The sequence below is a fragment of the Schistocerca gregaria genome, chromosome 1 (assembly GCF_023897955.1).
Source record: "Schistocerca gregaria isolate iqSchGreg1 chromosome 1, iqSchGreg1.2, whole genome shotgun sequence".
NCBI classification, from domain to species: Eukaryota; Metazoa; Arthropoda; class Insecta; order Orthoptera; family Acrididae; genus Schistocerca; species Schistocerca gregaria.
The window spans coordinates 842,794,676-842,816,920 of record NC_064920.1 but is presented as its reverse complement, the minus strand read 5'-3'; the positions used below and the strand labels follow the sequence as shown (position 1 = coordinate 842,816,920).

The window sequence follows — 22,245 nt, the reverse complement described above, 5'->3', positions numbered from 1 at the left end:
CCGCAGTACGGACTCACTTTGTAATTATCTCGTTTACGTCAAGAAAGTTTTCTGCCTGTGCTGAATTTGTTTCTAGGCCGCACGGCTGCTTTACTTTACATCCTATGTTTGACTCAATTGCGGCTAAGAAATGATATGTCCGCTGAGTCTCTCGAGATTTTGTATTTTCCAGTTTAGAGAGTATGTTACACTTACCCGAGTCATTTAACAATTCTAATATTTCTGTGTCACTAGTGATCGCCTCTCCTCTGAGGCAATTTTTGCGTGAGCTGTTCACTCAAAAATTACATATTCAAGCGTCGCCACTGCGGCGCCACAGTCGCACTCCACCGATAGTCTCTTTCCTATGCGATGTAAGTTAAGTCGGAGAAGGACCACTGCCCTAGAGATGATTTAATTATTTTATGTTGCAAAATTCCTCTTGTGCTAGGTGTCTGTGTCTGATTGATCCCACTCGTCTTGCCAGAGGTCTTGTACATTTTTTTTTTTTTTTACCGAAGTAGTCGTTACCATTGTAAGCTGCACATTATTTATGTCCCGTTTGTGCAGCCAATAAAAGGATGCCTGCTACCTTGTTATGAAATCTAATGGGCACAAAGCAGGCCGGTGTGGCAGAGCGGTTCTAGGCGCTTGTCTGGAACCGCGTGACCCCTACGGTCGCAGGTTCGATCCTGCCTCGGGCATGGATGTGTGTGATGTCCTTAGGTTAGCTAGGTTTAAGTATTTCTAAGTTCTAGGGACTGATGACCTCAGATGTTAAGTCCCACAGTATTCAGAGCCTAATGGGCACAAACCCACAATCACTAGTAAAGAATCGATCAGGACTGGAGCAAAATGCTCTTGCACGTATCAGTGAAATATTCTTCTAAAAACACGTCACGGAAATTTTAGGTCGGACGAGAGTGAGCCTGTGATCTCACAGGTTGGAGCCATACCCCACAATCTGAACAAGGCGGCAACTATGATACATCTTTATAGCTTTCGATGGTAAGCGAAACCGCTGCTGATCAGTGGATATTAACTGTTAAAAAGTGCCATAGATCTAGCCGACACTTGATCGATGTGTTACAGAACTCCACCTTTCATCACTCGGGCAGGAGGACAACGTGTGGAGCCATACGGTCTGTCAAAACGGCGTCCATTTTTGTGGCTTCAATTGACGCGGACGCAGGCCGACAGGAGCGGGCTCCACAACACGGGACACAGCAGAGGAGCCGCGTCGTCTTTTCAGGTGTGTTCCGCTTCTGCGTACAGCATCACGGTGGTCGTACCCGTCTCTGGAGGCTCCGAGGAGAACGGACGTTCCCTGAATGCATTGTCATCGTCATACATGCGAAGCAGCTAATGTGGTGTCTGGGGTGCCATTGGGTACTCAACACCATTATCTCTGGTTCAAATAACCCACAATATGGACAGAAGCCGTTATATTTCTCGCGCGGTAAAGCGGTGGCTCTGAGGTCTCGGTGACGTCATCTGTCAACTGGATAACTCAGGAGTGCGTGTTGTCGGTGCTGTCCCGACCTACTTTATCTACATCTACGTACGTGGGGGGAATTGATAAGTTGTCCGAGTCTTTCTGAAATTTCAATAGTAATTCTCTTCGTGATGCACAACGCTCTCTTTTATCGTCTGCCAATTGAGTTTGCCGAGAATCTCTGTAACGCTCTCGCGCAGGCTAAACGATTCCGTGACGAAACGCGCCGTCCTTCGACGGATCTTATCTATCTCTTCTATTAGACCTACCTGCTAAGGATCCCTGACAGATGAAAAATACTCAAGAAGCGGTCAAATGAGCATCTTGTGAGATACGAGGGTGTTCGAGTGTTGGTCACCATGTTCTCCACATGTCACCCACACAAGACATTTGATCATGAGTTGCCTAGAGACAAGCACGCCACCGTTCGAAAGCCACTACGATTAATGACATCAGGATAGAGTTGCAGAATAGACTGACGAATCCGTATGTCATAAAAGCTTAGTTTAACCCGAATCCCAGTCACGTTAGAGTGGATGTTACAGCCGAATGTGGCAGCTCTGTGCACTAAAATTCACACCGCGTACACCACCTGATCACAAATTTAGCCATGTATTCTCCCTACTGCACTGTACACGTACAATGAATAAAATTTTGTTGTTTGCTATCCTTCCGGGTGTTCCAATTTTAAAAGCTAGTAGTGTACATCTGGGCAACGTTTAGAAATAGGAAGAACTGTCTTTTATTTCACTATTATTCGTCAGAGAAAACAATAAAATTAATAGTTTTTATTTTAAAAGACACTGTATTTGCTTTCAGTCTGCATTTCGCTAGACTAGAAGCGCATTTTCGCTTATTCATAAATGGTGCATTTCACGGCGAATGTATAGGGCGCGATTAAGCCAGTTGATTTCATCCCGGTGAATAAATTATGACTGAATGTCAGTACCGTAATGATATGGAAATTCTTTCAATTAAGTACGTCCGAACTGCTGACCATATCGCTGATGTTATCACTGTAACCTCTGAAATCTATTTTGTTGTGGAATCCGGCTGCTGGTATTGTTTGGTTCAAAAAACTCCATCTGTTGCTTAAGCTATCGAAAAACTTTTTAATGACATACAGTACTGTAAAAAAGTAAAATGATTAATAGCATTTTATTAAGTAGGACTACGGTATTTTTTGGTCCAGGACCGCACATGTGCCGGCCGATGTGGCCGTGCGGTTCTAGGCGCTTCAGTCTGGAACCGCGTGACCGCTACGGTCGCAGGTTAGAATCCTGCCTCGGGCACGGATGTGTGCGATGCCATTAGGTTAGTTAGGCTTAAGTAGTTCTAAGTTCTAGGGCACTGGTGACCACAGATGTTAAGTCCCTTAGTGCTCAGAGCCATTTTTGAACCACACATGTATAACCAGACAAATTCAGTGAACCACACTTTTGTAGGTCTGATTAGAAGATGTGGGGTTAAAAATCAACGGACTACAACAGCCTTAGTGCAGTTCTTGTGGCGGTTTGAATTCGATGGCGCTCCGACGTCTATAGCACTCTCCGTGGAAATGTGTGTTGCAGAATCGCGCGATACATGTTGTTTAGGCACATTATACAGAGGGGCTACGTAAGGTTAGGTTTAACGTTCTTTTACTTTGTGATCGTTTCAGATGAAGCGGTAGCTAGGGTTGAACAAAGATTGGGATGAAATCGGTCATGACCTTTTTCAATGGAACCATGCTGGCATTTATCTGAAATGACAGGGAAACAACTGGAAAATAAGATCAGACAGGAGATTGCAATTACAAATTGAGTGTGTAGTTTTTTGATAACTGCACCGCATCTCTAGGTGTCAATACATAATGAAGAATACATTCACAAAAAAATATTTAACGAATAATCGACTTCAGTGTACTGGTAATGTACTTATCAATTAATTCCAAGCAATAATACCAACGGGGACGCGATCTGGATACTCAGAATGGAATTAAAGTTCAAATGGTTCAAATTGCTCTGAGCACCATGGGAGTTAACATCTGAGGTCATCAGTCCCTAGACTTAGAACTACTTAAACGTAGTTAACCTAAGTACATCACACACATCCATGCCCGAGGCAGGATTCTAACCTGCGAGCGTAGCAGCAGCGCGGTTCCAGACTGAAGCGCCTAGAACCCCTCGGCCACAGCGGCCGGTGGCAATTGAACTTCATTATGATATAGTTCATAATCACACGCAAAGAATTATTGGACTTAAGTGTCATCTTCTATTCTTAGAATGAAATTTCACTCTACAGCGGAGTGTGCGCTGATGTGAAACTTCCTGGCGGTTTAAAACTGTGTGCCGGACCGAAACTCGAACTCGGGACCTTTGCCTTTCGCGGGCAAGTGCTCTACCAACTGAGCTACCCAAGCACGACTCACGCCCAGTCCTCACAGTTTCACTTCTGCCAGTACCTCGTCTCCTCCCTTCCAAACTTTACAGAAGCTCTCCTGGTAGAGCACTTGCCCGCGAAAGACAAAGGTCCCGAGTTCGAGTCTCGGTCCGGCAAACAGTTTTAATTTGCCAGGAAGTTTCATCTTCTATTCTTGTTTCTGGAAAATCGTGACCATGTACAAGAGATGTAAGCCACTTCTTAATTAATATTGCCAGTTTCGGTAAAGAAACTGACGATTTTGAGGCAGACTAATAATGTCATCGTTTGAGAATTATCCGTCGTTTGACTGAGACTGGAAGCTGTAATAAAGAAGTGACATACATCTATTGTGCATAATAAATATATTTTTTTTTAATATTTAAATGCTGTAAACCAACGTCTCTTTACAATACTTTAGACTATGAAATAATCGTCTCTTTTTGAGTGCGTGCCGTATAGAAAATCTGTGGTCATGTAAAGATCTGGAAGCAGGTATTGTAATGTTTAACAACTACGCAATGTTTATTGGCAGATTAAACTGATAACAGAAGGGCAGAATGTCGTCATACATTATTATGGCGATAAAATGTAGACGAGAACTAGTGTGCTAATATTTAGATGCTCTAAATAAAGCAAATGTGATAGCACAACTGCGACGAAATGTGAGCAGATATACAAGGTGGGAAACTTTGAGCCCTATAGCAACTCGTATGGACAAGCCTTTACTATTCTGCGAACACCGAGGAAGAAAGCTACAGGTATGAACTACCAGACCGAAAATTAACAAGAAGAAGCTCTTAAAAGCATTGCGAATTGCGATATTTTTAGCGGATTTTTTTTAAGGCGCATGGTATACTGTTCTTACAAGCATTACAGACAAAACACTCTTCTATAACCGATCCCACTGCTACGTTAGAATCACAGTGCGGCACTAGAAAAGAAAACTAAGAGGGAAGGAGAGAAAGTGTGAAGTTGTAAGTTAAACTCCAGGGGAGGGTCCGAGGCTATCTCTCAGCCGTCCACACCGTGGCGGAAGGGAACGGAAACATTTGTTTTCCCTCCGCTGTTTACCTTGCCCTGATGGCTGAAGTCGTCGCTCGGAGAGTTCCTCCAGACATTTGTCTTCCCCAAGCGTCACTCTCATTTCGGAAAATCATTCACAAACCACTGAGCAATCACCGTAGCTATCAAGATTTTTTTTTGGTGGTTCATATTCTTCTTTCATGCTATTTTATGTATTACTGTTCGGCCCCATCAATTGATGTTTCATTAATTACTATCCTTTTCATGACTTTTTATCACATTTATATTGTACGGACCCTACCCGATGTACTGACGTTCCGACCAGGTTTGCGATCTAATTTCATTTTCTTTCGTAAGCTACAAGCGAGTTCATAGTGTGCGAGATAGGCGCAGTCTTTCTGTATATTGACGTCAAAACCCTTTACATGATACTACATAGACAAGGTTCATCTCACGTTCACAACTGTAAGGTTTGTCTTTATTATGATTAGAATTTCGTATATGTCTCTGATTTGAAATATACTGGTTGATGAATGTTTAGCATCGGTTGCCCCATGCTGTAGAGAGACCCATAAGAGTACCTGGCTAGCGGATTTTCATGCGGAATATTTCTTCAAATTTGTATTCCATTTCTTACAGAATAGATTACAGAATCATCTAGTCGCTATCGCTTGATGTGCTAGAATTGCGGATGGTATTTGACGCAGAAGTAACTGGAATACAAATTCGTAGAGCCTCACACATATTACTGAAAACTACTGCCTTGCAGGCACACGAATTTTTCAGAAGCGAAATCGGAAAACACAGTTCCTTTACATTTAAAAAGATTGTTCTTTATTGGATCAACTTCGATGCTAATCACGCGTCTTTGATCATTCCTGTGAAAGCAGATGCACGAAATTAATCCAAAATTAAAGAATGTATTTTCATGGAATCTTTTCTCAAAGAGACAAATTGGAAAAAAAAGTACACAGGAGGGTTTGTAGACATACCACTAGCGTGCCAATCGCGCACCTTAACCGATGTGATGCGCTCGCTTGGTCGAAACGCTATAAGCAGTAGTGAAATTAAAACCAGACAGATTGGAAAAAGTAAGTAAACTGTTTTAGTTCGAATGTAAATACATTTACAACCCACTGTGAAAAAACACTGTCAGTGGCTTCGTTGTAAAATGTTTGCGGTTGCCTACGGAACTATCACTGTACCCAGGCGTACATCTCTTCGTCCGGAGCAAATCGACGACCGCAAATGTCTTTTCCTCAGGTCTCAAAACACAAGTATATCGCATTAGGAGACTATATAGGAGTATGGGAGTAGCTATTATGGACGCTCTGATAATAGTAAAATAGCCACAGGTATTTTTGTGACCACCCTTTTTAATGACATGTTTGGAAAATATCATCATTAGAGTAATTAAGGAAACAGACACCATACAATGTACACTAATGGCCATTAAAATTGCTACACCAAGAATAAATGCAGATGATAAACGGGTATTCATTGGACAAATATATTATACTAGAACTGACATGTGATTACATTTTCACGCAGTTTGGGTGCATAGACCCTGAGAAATCAGTACCCAGAACAACCCAATCTGTCTGTAAAAACGGCCTTGATACACCTGGGCTTTGAGTCAAACAGAGCTTGGATGACGTGTGCAGGTATATCGCAAATGCAATATATGAGGAGAGTTTGGGACTGTATGGAGAATGTGTAAGAGCTTCCAAGAGACGGTCACGTATTGCCAGTTTTGCTTGAGTACGCTGCAGAAGTTTCGCTGCAAAGCCCTTACACATCCTCCATTTAGTGCTGATCTCTCCCCACGCGATTTCCATGTTTTTGGGACTCTGGAGAAAGACAGTCGTGGCTGTCTATTTGCTTTGAACGAAGAAGTACACTCATCGTTCCGTACGCAACCGCCAACATGAAGACAATAACTATTTTGTCTGACAGAGGAATAAATGTATTAACAGTTACAGCGATTAGTTTTGGAATACTAAACCGTTTACTTACTTTTTCTGTCTAAATCGTTTTCATTTGACATACCCTTAGACTAACGTTACAGGTAAACGAGGTACGCATAAGCCTTCAGCATCGGTTTTCTCGCAGACTAGGCGCCGTCGCATGGAAAGCCGCTATCTGGGTACTCAGGAAAAGGTCTCTCTACGGCATACCTGAGACTCGTCAACATTCGCTCCTAACAGATCTGATGGTCCCATTGTTTAAGCTCCTCCCGTTAACCTCCTGAAATGAGACGAAGAGGAGATGTCCTATTTGCTACCATAACAACTCCTCTCTACAGCTGTGATTATATTAGTGTACACGAACAGCAAAAGTTTTTCCTTTACGGGAAATATGTTGAGTTTGCTGTTCCTCAGATTTCTCTCGAAGTCTTTTCCTACTGAACCGTTCTGTGATACCCCAGGCGCCTGATTCTGTGTTTGTCTGGCTGGCTCTACCTTAGGAACACCTTTCATTATTATCGTGTTTGTGTTTCCACTTTTACAGCTTTCTGGGTCAGTTGTAAGTAGGCTGTTTAGGTTTTCTTATTGGTAACGCCACATAGCGCTCTGTATGAAAAATCACTGGCTGTGCTGTATGCAGTCTGTGGCTAGTTCGCATTGTTGTCTGCCATTGTAGTGTTGAGCAGCTGGATGTTAACAGCGCGAAGCGTAGCGTTGGAGGTGAACCGCCATCAGTGGTGGATGTGGGGAGAGAAATGGCGGAGTTTTGAAATTTGTAAGACTGGATGTCATGAACTGCAATATACATTATGACTTTTGAACACTAGTAAGGTAAATACATTGTTTGTTCTCAATCAAAATCTTTCATTTGCTAACTATGCCTATCAGTAGTTAGTGCCTTCAGAGTTCGAATCTTTTATTTAGCTGGCAGTAGTGGCGCTCGCTGTATTGCGTTAGCTTGAGTAACTAAGATTTTTGTGAGGTAAGTGATTTGTGAAAGGTATAGGTTAATGTTAGTCAGGGCCATTCTTTTGTAGGGATTAATGAAAGTCAGATTGCGTTGCGCTAAAAAAATATTGTGTGTCAGTTTAAGCACAATCGTGTACAATTTTTCTAAGGGTACGTTTCACAGACAGCAGATACCCTTTGTTTTACACAGGACAAGCATCGTTTCAGGAAGGCGAGAAAGGCGGTTTTTGTTAGATAATATTAGTGTGTACGTAGTCTCGTCTGTGTTTGGTGTGGTTCATTAGACTCATACTGGATCCATTTTAGCTACACAAAAAATTAAATTCAAACTAAGAAGATTCAATGACGAAATGTCTGTGTAGGCAGTCGAACAGTATCATCCAATAGTAATAGCTCTGTAACATGAAATCTAGAGTAAAAAAATAACGCTCGGTTTCTATGTTTTCTTTGTTCAAATGGTCGTTACGTGTACGGTAATGAGCCATATGAATATGCGAAATACATAAATCCCAAAAATGCATTACATTACTGCACATCTATTGCCTAGTACCTATTTCTCCCTTTGGTAGCCAGTGTAGTGCCTTACTATGGAAATCAATCTGCATTTGGATCGCACTTCCTTGACTCTTGTGCAGAAAGGTGTGCGGAATACCGCTGCATCCATTTTCTATAATATACCACAAGAATGCAAAAATCGTAGCACTAATCAAAACTGAAGAGTTTCCTCATGAGTCACTGCTTGTATTCTGTCAAGGATTCTCTTGAAAAATGAAGCTGATTCCCGTGTTGTATAGCTCATTGCGTTTATATAAACTTATGGGTTGTCTTTTTTTTGAGTTCATAAACATTTTATTTTATCTGTTATTAGTTTTATGTTGTAACTTCATGCACTGACACGTTCCAAGACCTTGGAGATTTGCTCCTCAATTTGGTCCTACGGAACTAGACGTGTAAAATAAAAATAAATAAATAAAATCTTTCCTACTTTAATCCCTGATTCAGTCACGTCATTAAAAAATCCAGCTGTAAAGCGTATAATGAATATCAAGCAAGAAGACACCTTTCGATTAATTATAGACGGAGCTCTGGTAGGTAGAACTCAACTCTGGACACATGAATCTGGACAAATAAATATTCAGTTATTGTTTTTGGTAATTTGTGGGTCGAATAATTACCTGATGGGGGATTGCTTTGATCAGTATCAAAACTTTAGTTATCTCGTAAGGAGCAGCTGTTTCGTGTGCAAACTTTAAGGACTCCATTTCGGCAGAGAGGAAAGCTCCGGCCAAGATAAATACAAACTTTTATTTCAAGCTTCGGAGGTAGGCGACCGCGAGGTGTGCGCGTTGTGGGGGCTATAAGGGCAGCAGCGATATGAACGGGCTGTAGTGGGCCTGCGGCGGGCCGAAGTTGGCCGAAGTTGGTAATTGCCCGGGGCCATATCCGCGGATGTGGCTGCCGGATCGAAGATGCAATAAAAGCAAGCCACGCCGCGCAGCGCCTTATGCTGCGTGCGCTACGCGAGTTTCGTCTGGGGATTATAGGAGGACCATTAAAGCAGCGTGTTTACTGCTACGGGTTATTGTATTAAATATTATGGGTTTTGTGGATATTGTGGAGTTCGAAAGCAGTCTAGCAATGAATCGGAAAGGTCAAGAACAGGCACTGTTGTTGGTGTGTGTGACTGTGTATCTAAACAGAAAGTTTAGCGCCAGAGAATTATCATCATACTAGGTGGCAAACGCAGCATTGCCCTGATTCATTTTGATAATTAATTTTGTTGGTTCAAATGGCCCTGAGCACTATGGGACTTAACTTCTGAGGTCATCAGTCCTCTAGAACTTAGAACTACTTAAACCTAACTAACCTAAAGACATCGCACACATCCATGCCCGAGGCAGGGTTCGAACCTGCGATCGCAGCGGTCGCGCGGTTCCAGACTGTAGCGCCTAGAACCGCTCGGCCATCCTCACCGGCCAATTAATTTTGTATTAGAAATGAAAACAAGAAATGAACTGTCTGTGAACTGTAATATTGTCGACAGTTCCTTTATGCTGGACGCAGCTGCTTCACGAGTCTAGAACGCAATTTTGTTAACATTTCTACTGCAACGTCTCTTCATAGCTACATAAACGGAGGATTGTTTTCGTCTAAAGCCGTTTGCGCTTTGCAGTTGAAAGACGTGAAAAGCGCTGTCGAGTGTAAGGGATTTCCTTAAGCAGCCTAGACTCGACTGTAGGAGTGTCTTAGTAGTAAAGAATAAAGGTACTAAAATTTCATGCATTACGTGGCATTTTTCACTGTCTCAAAAATATGCTGCGACTAGAGATAGTAGAAAAGAAGGACTAAATTTAAACGTCGTCACAATGCTGCAGTTTTTCTCGCATCTCAGTATTTAAGACGTAATATTTCCTGAATTATGTGTGATACCATGATATGATTTTCTAGATGCATTTAGCAGCATATGTGGATACTGTCTGCGAAATGTATTGCGAGTGGAGTTACTAGCACAGAAGTAATAAGTTTAATCTACATGCGTGAAGCGACAGTTTTTCACGCATATTTTTGTTTGTGATGCCGTATGTCAACTATGACACGGACTGGTTATTGGCTCGCAGTGATGGATATGTGTACCAGGTTTTGTTGAAATCGGTCCTCTGGTTTAGGAGGAGATGTGGAATATACATACACACACATGCATATATTTTCGTAGTAAGTATGGATATGACTGAGAGCGATCATAGTATTTTAGGTACCCTGTAGCTACGCTTGAGTGCCATGGATAAAGAAACGGGAGAAAATGGTTAACATGAACTCGTGCAATCTTCTGAAACTATAGTACAGAAAAATAAGAAGCCTACACTCTCCAGTAACTACGACACAATTTTCCTTTTATTTTTCGACTCTTTTTCGTGGTAGTAACATTATTTTTCGTGTTTGGTGAGAGTCTGTAAATAAAGCCGCCAGAAACTACTCATTTAGATTAACTGTCAGCTTTCGCTTTCGACCTGATTAAAAAAGAATGTGTGTGAAATCTTATGGGACTTAACTACTAAGGTCATCAGTCCCTAAGCTTACACACTACTTAACCTAAATTATCCTAAGGACAAACACAGACACCCATACCCGAGGGAGGACTCGAACCTCCGCCGGAATCAGCCGCACAGTCCATGACTGCAGCGCCCAAGGTCGTTCGGCTAATCCCGCGCGGCGACCTGATTCTAGAGCTCAGAACTTTAACAGTTTTATCAACCACAATCTTCGAAGATATCACTAGTTTGTAGTGCCTAGCAGTGTGTTTCACTATAGATACTCGGGCACAGTCCCCAAGAACCGTTATATGAGTGAAGCGAGAATAGAAATAAGGCGACACGATGGCATCCGCAGAGCATATCTGCAGCTGCGCTTCTTGCAGCAGACCGGACGTTCCTGAGCTGCATGCAACGCTGCGACACCGGTGCGGGCAGGCTGGGAGTCGCTCAGCCCGCGTGTGGACTTCCCGCGACTGGCACGTTGCACACTTTTTGCGAATCGTCTAGAACGAAGCAGAACGAGGTAATTTAAGAAATTACACGCGCCAGTCAGAGGTCAACAACTATTTAGCGACAGGTCATCACAGTATTTCTACACAACGTGGTGTCTACAGGTCATTTAAATTTAAAACTTGTGAGTTACTACTAACGAAGCAAGGCATAGAAGATCGTTGCAAGAAGTGGCTTTAGACTGAGTTTATGTAAACTTGCCGAATGTAGCAAGATCAAATAATACGACGAGAGAGGGAGAGAAAAAAAAATGGTTCAAATGGCTCTGAGCACTATGGGATTCGAACCTGCGACCGCAGCAGTCGCGTGGTTCCGGACTGAAGCGCCTAGAACCGCTCGGCCACCCCGGCCGGCCTCCTACCTTCCAAACCTTACAGAAGCTCTTCTGCGAACCAAGGCTAGCACTACTGAAAGAAAGGATATAGCGGAGACATGGCTTAGCTACATCCTGGGGGATGTTTCCAGAATGAGATTTTCACTCTGCAGCGGAGTGGGCGCTGATTCGGTTCGCAGGAGAGCCTCTGTAAAGTTTAGAAGGTAGGCGACGAGGTACTGACGAAAGTAAAGCTGCGGGGAGACGGCGTGCGTCGTGTTTGGATAGCTCAGTTGGTAGAGCACTTGCCCGCGAAAGGTTCGAGTCTCGGTCCTGCACACAGTTTTAATCCGCGAGGAGGTTTCATATCTTCGCACACTCCGCTGCAGAGTGAAAATCTCATTCTGAAATCAGTAGTTATGTTCAGAATGAGAAAGAAAAATAATAGGATGTATCTGCTTGGGAGAGGAACTTTATGTATTATTTATATATATTTATAAATGAAAACCAGCCGGCCCTAGTTGCCGAGCGGTTCTAGGCGCTTCAGTCTGGAACCACGCGACCGCTACGGTCGCAGGTTCGAATCCTGCCTCGGGCATGGATGTGAGTGATGTCCTTAGGTTAGTTAGGTTTAAGTAGTTCTTAGTTGTAGGAGACTGATGACCTAAGAAGTTAAGTAGTTAAGTCCCGTCCGCAGTTCGTGGTCGTGCGGTAGCTTTCTCGCTTCCCGCGCCAGGGTTCCCGCGTTCGATTCCCGGGGGGATCAGAGATTTTCTCTGCCTCGTGATGTTCTTAGGTTAGTTAGGTTTAAGTAGTTCTAAGTTCTAGGGGACTGATGACCATAGATGTTAAGTCCCATAGTGCTCAGAGCCATTTCACCATTTAGTTAAGTCCCATAGTGCTCAGAGCCATTTGAACCATCTGAAATGAAAACTACAAAACTGTGGATATTCTATTTCGTTTATTTACATAACTCGTTTTCGCTTCACATGGCTGTCTTGAGGCAGTATCCGTGAGGCACAGCACTCAGTAACACTGAGAGAGCCAACGAACTGTGAATCCGATAACGCCGTGCTAAATTTCGGATGCGCAACACTACCACAGTACTACTAATGCAGGCATAAATGTAGACCAATGTCTCGCTTGCATACGCGTGGTACCTGCAATTAGGAAATAACATGCAAGAGGCGCAGCGCCAGAACAGCGCCCTCGGGTCTCTCCTACATTTCTTGGCGCTACTGTGCTCGAGACAGGGGGCCGAGAATTGTTCAAACCGCGTGCACAGCAGTTTCATTTGTCAAACGCAACATCCACGTAATATGCATACGCATTTACGCAGGCCATTATAGCCGGGAGCGCACCCGTGTAATGGCGACCGAAACTGATACAGTTGCGGTTGCGGCAGGCGAGTGGCTGGGGCGCCGTTAATGGCTGGCCTTCGCTTCTGGTACGGCCGGCTAGGGCTGCGGCGTCGGCTTCTGCAGAGGCTTTTACTGGCCCGCGGAAAGCTCACAATGGCCACTTAAAGGGGAGAGCCGCCGAAGAAAGACCGGAACGGCGCCGGAGGCATGTGCACTGCGGCGGGGCAGCCGGGCAGCCGGGAGAGCAGCGGGCGGCCGTCTTCATTCATCGTTGATGTGTTGCGTGCAGTGAAGTGAAGTGAAACTGTGTTCCACCGCCGGCAATGCGACCTCGTCAAACTCGCAACCGCATGCGTCTCTGACAATAGGCTGAAAGCACCTTTTTGCTGCAGGAATGGAGCTGACGTTCTAATGAAACTATTACTCATAATATTTTTCGTAGCTTTTTAGGTTGACGGAATTTCATTTCGTTCGTTTCGGTATCTTCATATAACGTCGCGCCGCGGTATCGATTAATTCATTTTGTCATTTTCGAATCGGAGTTCAGTAAGATCATTTTATCCTCCTTTCTAGGAGCAATGCCAATGGTCTTGCCGCAGTGGTAACACCGGTTCCCGTCAGATCACCGTAGTTAAGCGCTGTCGGGCTGGGCTAGCACTTGGATGGGTGACTATCCGGTCTGCCGAGCTCTGTTGGCAAGCGGGTGCACTCAGCCCTTGTGAGGCAAACTGAGGAGCTACTTGACTGAGAAGTAGCTGCTCCGGTCTCCGTGTGCTGACAACATGCCCCTCCATATTCGCATTCAGTGATGCCTATGGGTGAGGATGACACGGCGGCCGGTCGGTGCCGTTGGCCCTTCATGGCCTGTTCGGGAGGAGTTTTAGAGGTAATGTTTGTACTTATATAATAACTCTTACATTATTTTGTCAGATCCTAAAAAAACTGTATAAATTTTTTTCTATTTTTGTCACAATATGGGACTACAATGACCCAAAAATTATTTCATTTCTATTTATACAGCAAGTGGTTGTAATGCAAATGCAGCTAGTCACAGAGGTTCATCTTGGGATGTAATTATGGTGCGGCAGCGGAATTTGATAGATATTCTGATGTACTAACGCGGAACCGATTTTCATTGGAAAAAAATTAGTTTCACTTTTCGCCACCAGGTGAAAATCTGACGCGGTGAATCAAGACAGACATATATAAGTGTTTTCATGTATATTGGGTTAGGAACTGCACGTGAGAATAAAAGCTTAAACAACTGTGAAAGGCATAATGTTGATTTTATTATTAACTTCCGCTCCAATATGAACATCGGAGACGTAGGAGAGATGCTGCAGCCGTAAAACGACGTGATCAACAGTTGCTCGCAGCAGTTACAATGAAATCTGAGCACCGTCTACCTGTATACTGCCCTTAAGATCAGGTAGAGACCGAACGTCTTCCTAGTAAATGCTTCTTTTTAAGTACCCCCCAGAGACAAAAGTCAAGTGGACTCGATCAGGTGATCTTATACGCGAACCATCTGGAGATAACACGTCTGTAGGCTGCACTAAGCAGATCTTTCACTGGGCCAGCGATATGAAGTGTACCCCATCTTACATGAAAACAGTGGTTTCCACTCAGTTGCTCTCTTCCAGAGCTGGAACCACATTCTTTGCACGGAGGTCTCGATAACATGCATATGTCGCTGTGCATCTGACACGCTCTCTGGGCGTATTCTCTTTAGAGAAGAACGGACCGAGAATGAAGTACTCTTGAATCCACATAAGGCGAGTGCAATGGCTCTTCGTGTTTAACAGTACTCCAAATTCAGCAGTTATGTGTTTTCAATGCACCCCATAGTGTCATCAACTTCAATACGTACCAGAAATCGAAGAGCAAATTCAGTACGTTACTGGGGACCATGAGATTTCAATTACTGCGGGGTATGGACCTTGTACGTGTACCCCTGCCATATAAATCGCAAAACTTCTCCACACTGTTGACCATGGGATGGACAAATCTCGTGACACTGTACGAGCACTAGTACTACTTGAGCACGGGCTGCGTGGTCGGTAACTTCCACCGGGAGGGGACACCTTCCTTTTCCAGGTGCCACACTAAGTTCAAACGTGAGTTCCAGTTCCATTATCATCATCGAGCCTTTCGTCAGACTATTTAGTTGGCGATACTCTGTAAATGCAGCTCTGTGATTATTGTCGGTGGCATCAAACAGTATCACTGACAGCGCACGGTCTCCCATATTGGCAGTCACATTGCTCACTCACGTTATGGCTTGTCAAATGACAGAGTGGATGCCATAATGTTAACAAACAGTGTACATTTCCAGATTTGCAAGCTGGCCGTGGTGGCCGAGCGGTTCTAGGCGCTTCAGTCTGGAACCGCACGACTGCTACGTTCGCAGGTTCGAACCCTGCCTCGGGCATGGAAGTATGTGATGTCGTAAGGTTAGTTAGGTTTAAGTAGTGCTAAGTTCTAAGGGACTGATGACCTCAGATGTTAAGTCCCATAGTGTTCAGAGCCATTTGAACCATTTCTGAACCAGATTTGCACATGGTGGCCAAAACTGAAAGCGCCAATTGATTCCGCATCAGCAGGTTTGCTGCCACACGATAATTACAGCCCACATTGAATCTCCGTGAGTAGCTGCACTTTAATTAGAACTACCCGGTACATACAAGCACGTGTTAATGACCTACAAAAATTTACAATGTAAATCAATTAATTAAAAACAAATTTTTCAAAACACTCGACGTGAGCCTTTGAGTTGTACCAATATTTCTGTATACACACCATCTTTGGCGAGTTGATGCAACTCACACAGTTGAAGTCTGGCATTAGCCTGGCCCGATTATGAGATTTAGTTTTGTGGCTAAATGTAAGATTTTGTGACTAAAATGAAATAAATCAATATATCTGACAAAAACTGAAGAAATTAGTTTAAAGAAAACCTTAAATCTCCAGATTCATTTGCAGCATACAAAAACCGAGATGAATCCGCAGCAATAATGGGAATTTGTCTACCAAGAATTGCCGTGGAGGCCAACAACACAAAAAATAAGTAAAAATGTGCTGTGCTTTCTGTTCTCAAATATTTCTTAAATATTGGAACTAACTCTATATTAGGAGTAATATGCAATTAAAACTGAACTGTAAATGTGAATGTGAGAACAATAACTTACATCATTCAGTATCTTCATTGATCTAATTGACTATACTAAACGAGTAACCAAACTACGGGGTATCGTGGACAATAATCACTTTGACCATTTTTTCGAGTACAATTTGGTATTCAAGATCTAAACACCAGATGTAAGTTCCTGGGTCAACTCTTCCTGCTTCTGTGTATGGCTGAAGTGTTTTACCTAACAGATTCTAATATACCTGTATGTTTCACCTGCCAGCATCGGTTCAACATCTTCAAGCTTGTATGAGACCTGCTGCGGCACACTCTTAATAGCAGTAGGTCTTTCAATATTTGAGCCACAGCTCCATAGCACCTACCATGCTCTCTAGTAATGCCGCGATCTCTATACTCAGCCAACATGGTGCTTCGAACTGCAAGTTTTCTCCTTGTAATAGTTGTACATAGTTTCTTTACCTTCATGGACAATTTTTACATCTAGTCATCGAACTTTTAACAATCTTGTCTCAGGACAGTAGAGTATTTTAGTTCCTGTTGTTTGGGTTTCCAAGAGGTTCTCGTTACGTACATTAACTGCTCCAAATTTTCTCGGAAGAGCATCCATTTTCATCCACTTTATATCGCTCGTTATTGTTTACCGGCGCGTCCGTGCTGCCTTACATTACGACATGCCCGATCGAATATTAAACCGGCTGCATGCTACGGTCTCAAATCTTCACTACAAGTTGCAGAAAGCATAGGCTAAGTCTCAGTTGTGTAATATGGGCCTCAAACTTGAATTATTGCTTCATATAGACTAATTCGACTTAAAGGAAAGCTTGGAGGGCTGGACTTAGCCACTGGCGCACTAGTCTGTCTCATAGCTTTGAATTTAGTGCACCACAGTCCACATGGCAGAGTTCAGTTACCAAACAACCACAGACCACTTCTATTACATCCTAGCAATGCAGCAACGCAGTGAGAGGCCACGCGGGATTAGCCGAGCGGTCTTAGGCGTTGCAGTTATGGACTGTGAGGCTAGTCCCGGCGGAGGTTCGAGTCCTCCCTCGGACATGGGTGTGTGTGTTTGCCCTTCGGATAATTTAGGTTAAGTAGTGTGTAAGCCTAGGGACTGTAGACCTTAGCAGTTAAGTCCCATAAGATTTCACACACATTTGAACATTTGAAGAAGTGAGAGGATGATAAATCATGAGGAAACTCAATCCCTGGATATATGACACATGATAAACAAGAACATCACACATTCCCACGACCTATAACCCAGTGTCCTTACAAGTTTGGCCTATACAACTGATAACACCAAAGTGAACGAGATATAAATGTATGACAGTACTTTCCTTTTTATTTAATTTTCAGGCAGCCTTTTACTTCTGCATACTGTTAACAGTTGCCTGTAATCAGGCAGAAATAGACCTTGACGGACTGTTATACTGCAGCTACTCTGAGAAGTCCAGTGTGTGCTGCAATTATCGTATGATTGTGAAAATTGTTAGATATTCTAATGCATTGATGATGAACAGATTTACTCAGGAAAAAATTGATTCCAATTTCTGTCACCAGGTGCAAGATAGACGTACGTAAATGTAATGGATTAGGTACGGGACGTGGGCAAAGAACGTCAGACAAGTGAAAAAGGCCTCATGTTGATTTTATTATCAACCGCCGCTCACACAGTTTGTTCAATACAAGCATCGGAGAGGTCGACAGGATGATGTACAGCTCCAGATCTCCAACTCATGTTTTTCCAGCACAAATCGGTTCCGCCTTAATTGGCTAAAATAAAGATCCTAAAGAGACAAAATTATTTTTATTGAAAAGAGAGAAATGTTCTCCTTGTATTATGCTGTGTCAGAGTGCTATATCTCGTAGGCCTATCTCCTTTTTACCAATATTTCTCTGAATTTTATTCAGAGCATCGTAGATCTATTGCCAAATGAATGATTACGTGGTTGACAAATGAGAATCTTTTTAAGTCAAATGGAATTTTTCTCTGTCTTTTTTTTTTCGCTCTCTTCGTTTCGAGAAGGCGCTCGCAGCTCCACCCATTCTTTTAACTCGCACACGTTCTTTTGGCTCCCCACCCCACCGCCCCACCCACCCTCCCACCCACACACACCCACCCACACACACACACACACACACACACACACACACACGCACACAACAGCACGTGTGCTCGCGCCTGGGTAGAGAAAGCGAAAAAGTGCGAGGCGTGCGCGCTCGTTTTAGTCGGCAGACAATGGCCTGCAGTGTGTCGGCGTTAATGAGCAGCGCGGCACGCGAAGGCAGCCCGTCCCAGACAACAGTGCTTCTGCTGCTGCCGCAGCGCGTATTAGCGTGGACAGCTGCTGCACGCTGTCGTGTCGTTAATGAATTACGAGCGCCGGCCGTGAGCTATGGGCTGGCACTGCAGCTGTTGGCAGCACTGTATGGCAATTTCTCCACTCACGGTGCTACACTTATCTCACATGGAACCTATCACTATAGGTTCTGTCTCCCTCTCACAGGAGGCTTGCCGACAGTTCAAATTTAAGTGCCATTTATAGTGGCTAAGGATAGGAACTCCAAATCTGCAGAATGTGTTGTTGATCATATACCATAAGTGTAATTTAAGAAGGGCGTCTTTAGCAATTCCGCCTCTAAGCTGGTGAAATAGGAGATGAAAGATATTTTGAAAATACGTCTCTGTTAGGTCAATTTTGAAGCTAGACCAACGAAAATTGGTATATGGTTTCTCAGTCAGAAATTAACCCCTAAACGGGGGTGGGGAGGGGGGAGGAGGCAGGGAGGGGGGGAATAGGGTAAAAGTTTCTTTTTAGATAAATCATTATTAAAGAACCACTAAACCGCTTTATAGCTACATCTACATTACGCCCGTAAGGGGGTGAAATAGGGGATGAAAATTTTTATGGAAATGTTTTAGCAACAATGCAGTTTTTAAGCTAAATCTATGAAAACTTGTATAAAAATGTTTTTCACTATTTCTGGAAATTCAACCTATAAGGTGGTGAGATATAGGATGAAAAGTTCTACGATAATTTTTAGTTATATTGAAACATTTTTAATGCTAAATCTATGGAAACCGGTATTTCACGCCTGGGTTAGAAATAAAGAAATGTGTGCTAGGGGATGAAACTTTCTCTAGAAATATCAGCACAAGCAGTCAAAAGACAGGTTTAACAGAAACTCCGACTCCAGGTATCACAAACGGTTTCTAGCCGGAAGTACATTTGGAAAAGAGCATGCTTCTAAGACATTTATCAGCTTCATAAGTCTAGAAAGTGCTGCAATTCGTGAACTACATGAAAGTAAGCTGTTTAACAGTTGCCACAACAAATCGGCTATGTCAAAACTCCATAGGAAGAGAAACGGCTCTTTAATAGATTAATTTTTCGGTGTAGATATCTTTGGAAAATTATTGTTGTTATAATTAGTACGTAAATGCAAGCGAAGAAATCTAGAAAATAAAAAAGGTAAGTCACATGGCATTGTTGTCTGGGTGAATGCGAAGGGCAGGTTCAACCACTTAGTAGGAAAGCTTTTTCCGTTCTTCGCGCACAACTGGACCTTTCTTTCGCGAAGCGTGAGAGGTGCGTGCTTAAGTGTATCTGATAAGTGCAGGTGGGTATAATGGCTGTGTGCAGCGTGGTGTTATATTTCTGTTGGATGGTGATGAGCAAATGGAGTGGGAGAAACCAGGTGTAGGCAAATGGTTCAAATGGCTCTGAGCACTATTGGACTTAACATCTGATGTCATCAGCCCCCTAGACTTAGAACTACTTAAACCTAACTAACCTAAGGACATCACAAACATCCATGCCCGAGGCAGGGCACGATCCTGCGACCGTAGCAGCAGCGCGGTTCCAGATTGAAGCGCCTCAGCGGCCGGCAGGTGTCAGCAAATAGCCTAATTCCCTCGAGTAGAACCTCGGGGGGCCTCCGAGATTGACGTCCACATCCGTCCATGAGACATTGCGGATAAGTTTGGCGTTTGATCGAGGACAATGAGGCGAAACCTCGTCATGAGGAACTTTACGCCAACACCCATCCTCCCCCTTGGCGTAAAGACAAAGGAAAAGTAGCCAACAGCACGTGGCGTACCCAGGCGGGTAACCATCCCAGTACTCAACACGACCGACATTGCTTAAATTTGATGGTCGAACGAGAATCGGTGTATTCAACGAGTCAAGGCCGTTGGCTTAAATATACTGAATGAAACTATTTTGCTTTCAAAGCTGTTTGCTATTCGTTTTATAATGTTTTCACATATCATGCTTAGCGAGTTATACCTACTTTCTCGTTTTCTCGTGGACCTTTAATCAGTCGAGTGTATAATCACGCGTACTCTTCTAACAGACCGTTCATGAAGACGCGAAACATTGAAAACGTGTGGAATGCTCCACATACAACCTCCTCCTTAGCCGATCTGACAGAGTGTCCCACAGTGACCCAGAGGACGTCTGAGTTTCAGAAACCAAATACACAAAACATTATAACAGACGAAAATCTCAAATTTGCCAAGTGACTCGAGCAGGAATTTGCGAGTGGAGGGTTGTACCCCAGATCTTTCTATTTCTGGTTAGACACGTACTTATGTGCCACATAACCAAATTTTAATTTAATTCGTATTTATTTATGTTCTGTCCCAATAATTTAGTGTATATGTTCATACTTATTGCATCATTAGAGTTTAAGGGAAAAATGGACACTAATTATGTAGAGAATTTTCAATGTACTTAGGTACTGTACAGTATGCTTTAGACACAAATGAGGCCATGTTTTATGACCGCAACAAATAAATACTCCAAAATAAATAAATAAATACGAGGATAAAATCAGAGAGATTAGAGCCCACACAGAAGCATACCGACAATCCTTCATTCCACGTACAATACGAGACTGGAATAGAAGGGACAACCGATAGAGGTACACAGGATACCCTCCGCCACACACCGTCAGGTGGCTTGCGGAGTATGGATGTAGATGTAGATGTATTTTGTGTATGCCAACAGTGTTGTAAGGTTAAACTGAGAGAGTCCAGTCCAGGACTTGAGAAGAGTGGACCCTTGCGGTAGTGGTAATTTCGAATTTCCGTTGTCATCCTAAATCAATTAAATTATTCGTTCAAAAGACCAAGCTAGATTTGCTTTCCCATCCTTGTCTAAGAACGTTGCGGTGTATGTTTAACTGCAGCCTGGACTGTGCGTTAAACTGTCCTTTCATCTTCTCTTCCTTCGGCGTAGCTTCGGTGTGTCCCTAGCACTCCTATTGTCAACAGGCGTAAACGTCCGAGCACAAAAACAGCGCTGCCAAAACAGGGCTCGCCAGCAGAGCGCCACACGCGTCGTTCCTGGAAAGCGAGGCGTCGTCCTCAGCGCAGCTTCCAGATAGTCCACCGTGGTTATCGCTGAGAAACCGGTTTCCAGTTACATTTTTTTCCACGTCAGTTTAGCCTGACTGTTACAACCACTCAAAAAACCCGTTTCTGAAATACCCAATTTTCGGTATCTTTATTCCTATTATATTTATCCTGTTATAAACGCAGAACTCCAACAAAGATAGAAAAATTTTGACTCACTCAGTTTCAAGATACGTAAGTTCAAGACACTGAATTAAATAGGCAAATAAAAGAACATCCAGTCCGTCTACCGTTCGCTTCTTTCCTCGAATAGTGATACATGGTTGAATACTACAAAAAGGTCACCAATATTCTTATTGGTCCTAATTTTTTTAAATTCTGCTCCAACATCATGTTGTAATTGGTGCTCATACCACTGTTTGGCCATTACGAATATTCAGTGCTAAAGAGTGAAAACTGATGCTGACGAACTCTACTTTTAGTGTTTATTTGTCGGTTTTCAAGGGCTACAAGCAGCAGATCAGCTAATTTCTCTTCTTATTGCACACTATGAATGAATTGCTGGTAAGTTTTTAATTTACCACTGCTACCATAATTTCCTTCGTCTCTTATTATTTTATAGACATGGCATACAAATTCCTATCTCTTACAGGAAATGAAGCATTGTACTTCATCGCTACGTC

The 22,245-nt window shown here is 43.2% G+C and overlaps 1 protein-coding gene and 1 pseudogene across 2 annotated transcripts in view; one reads left to right on the top strand and one right to left on the bottom strand.

The window, feature by feature from the left end:
• Window positions 1-22,245, bottom strand: part of LOC126272445 (matrix metalloproteinase-2-like) — an 884,734-nt gene that overhangs the window by 684,645 nt on the left and 177,844 nt on the right. The gene's annotated exons all lie outside the window — the stretch shown is intronic.
• Window positions 13,633-13,750, top strand: LOC126290129 (5S ribosomal RNA; annotated as a pseudogene).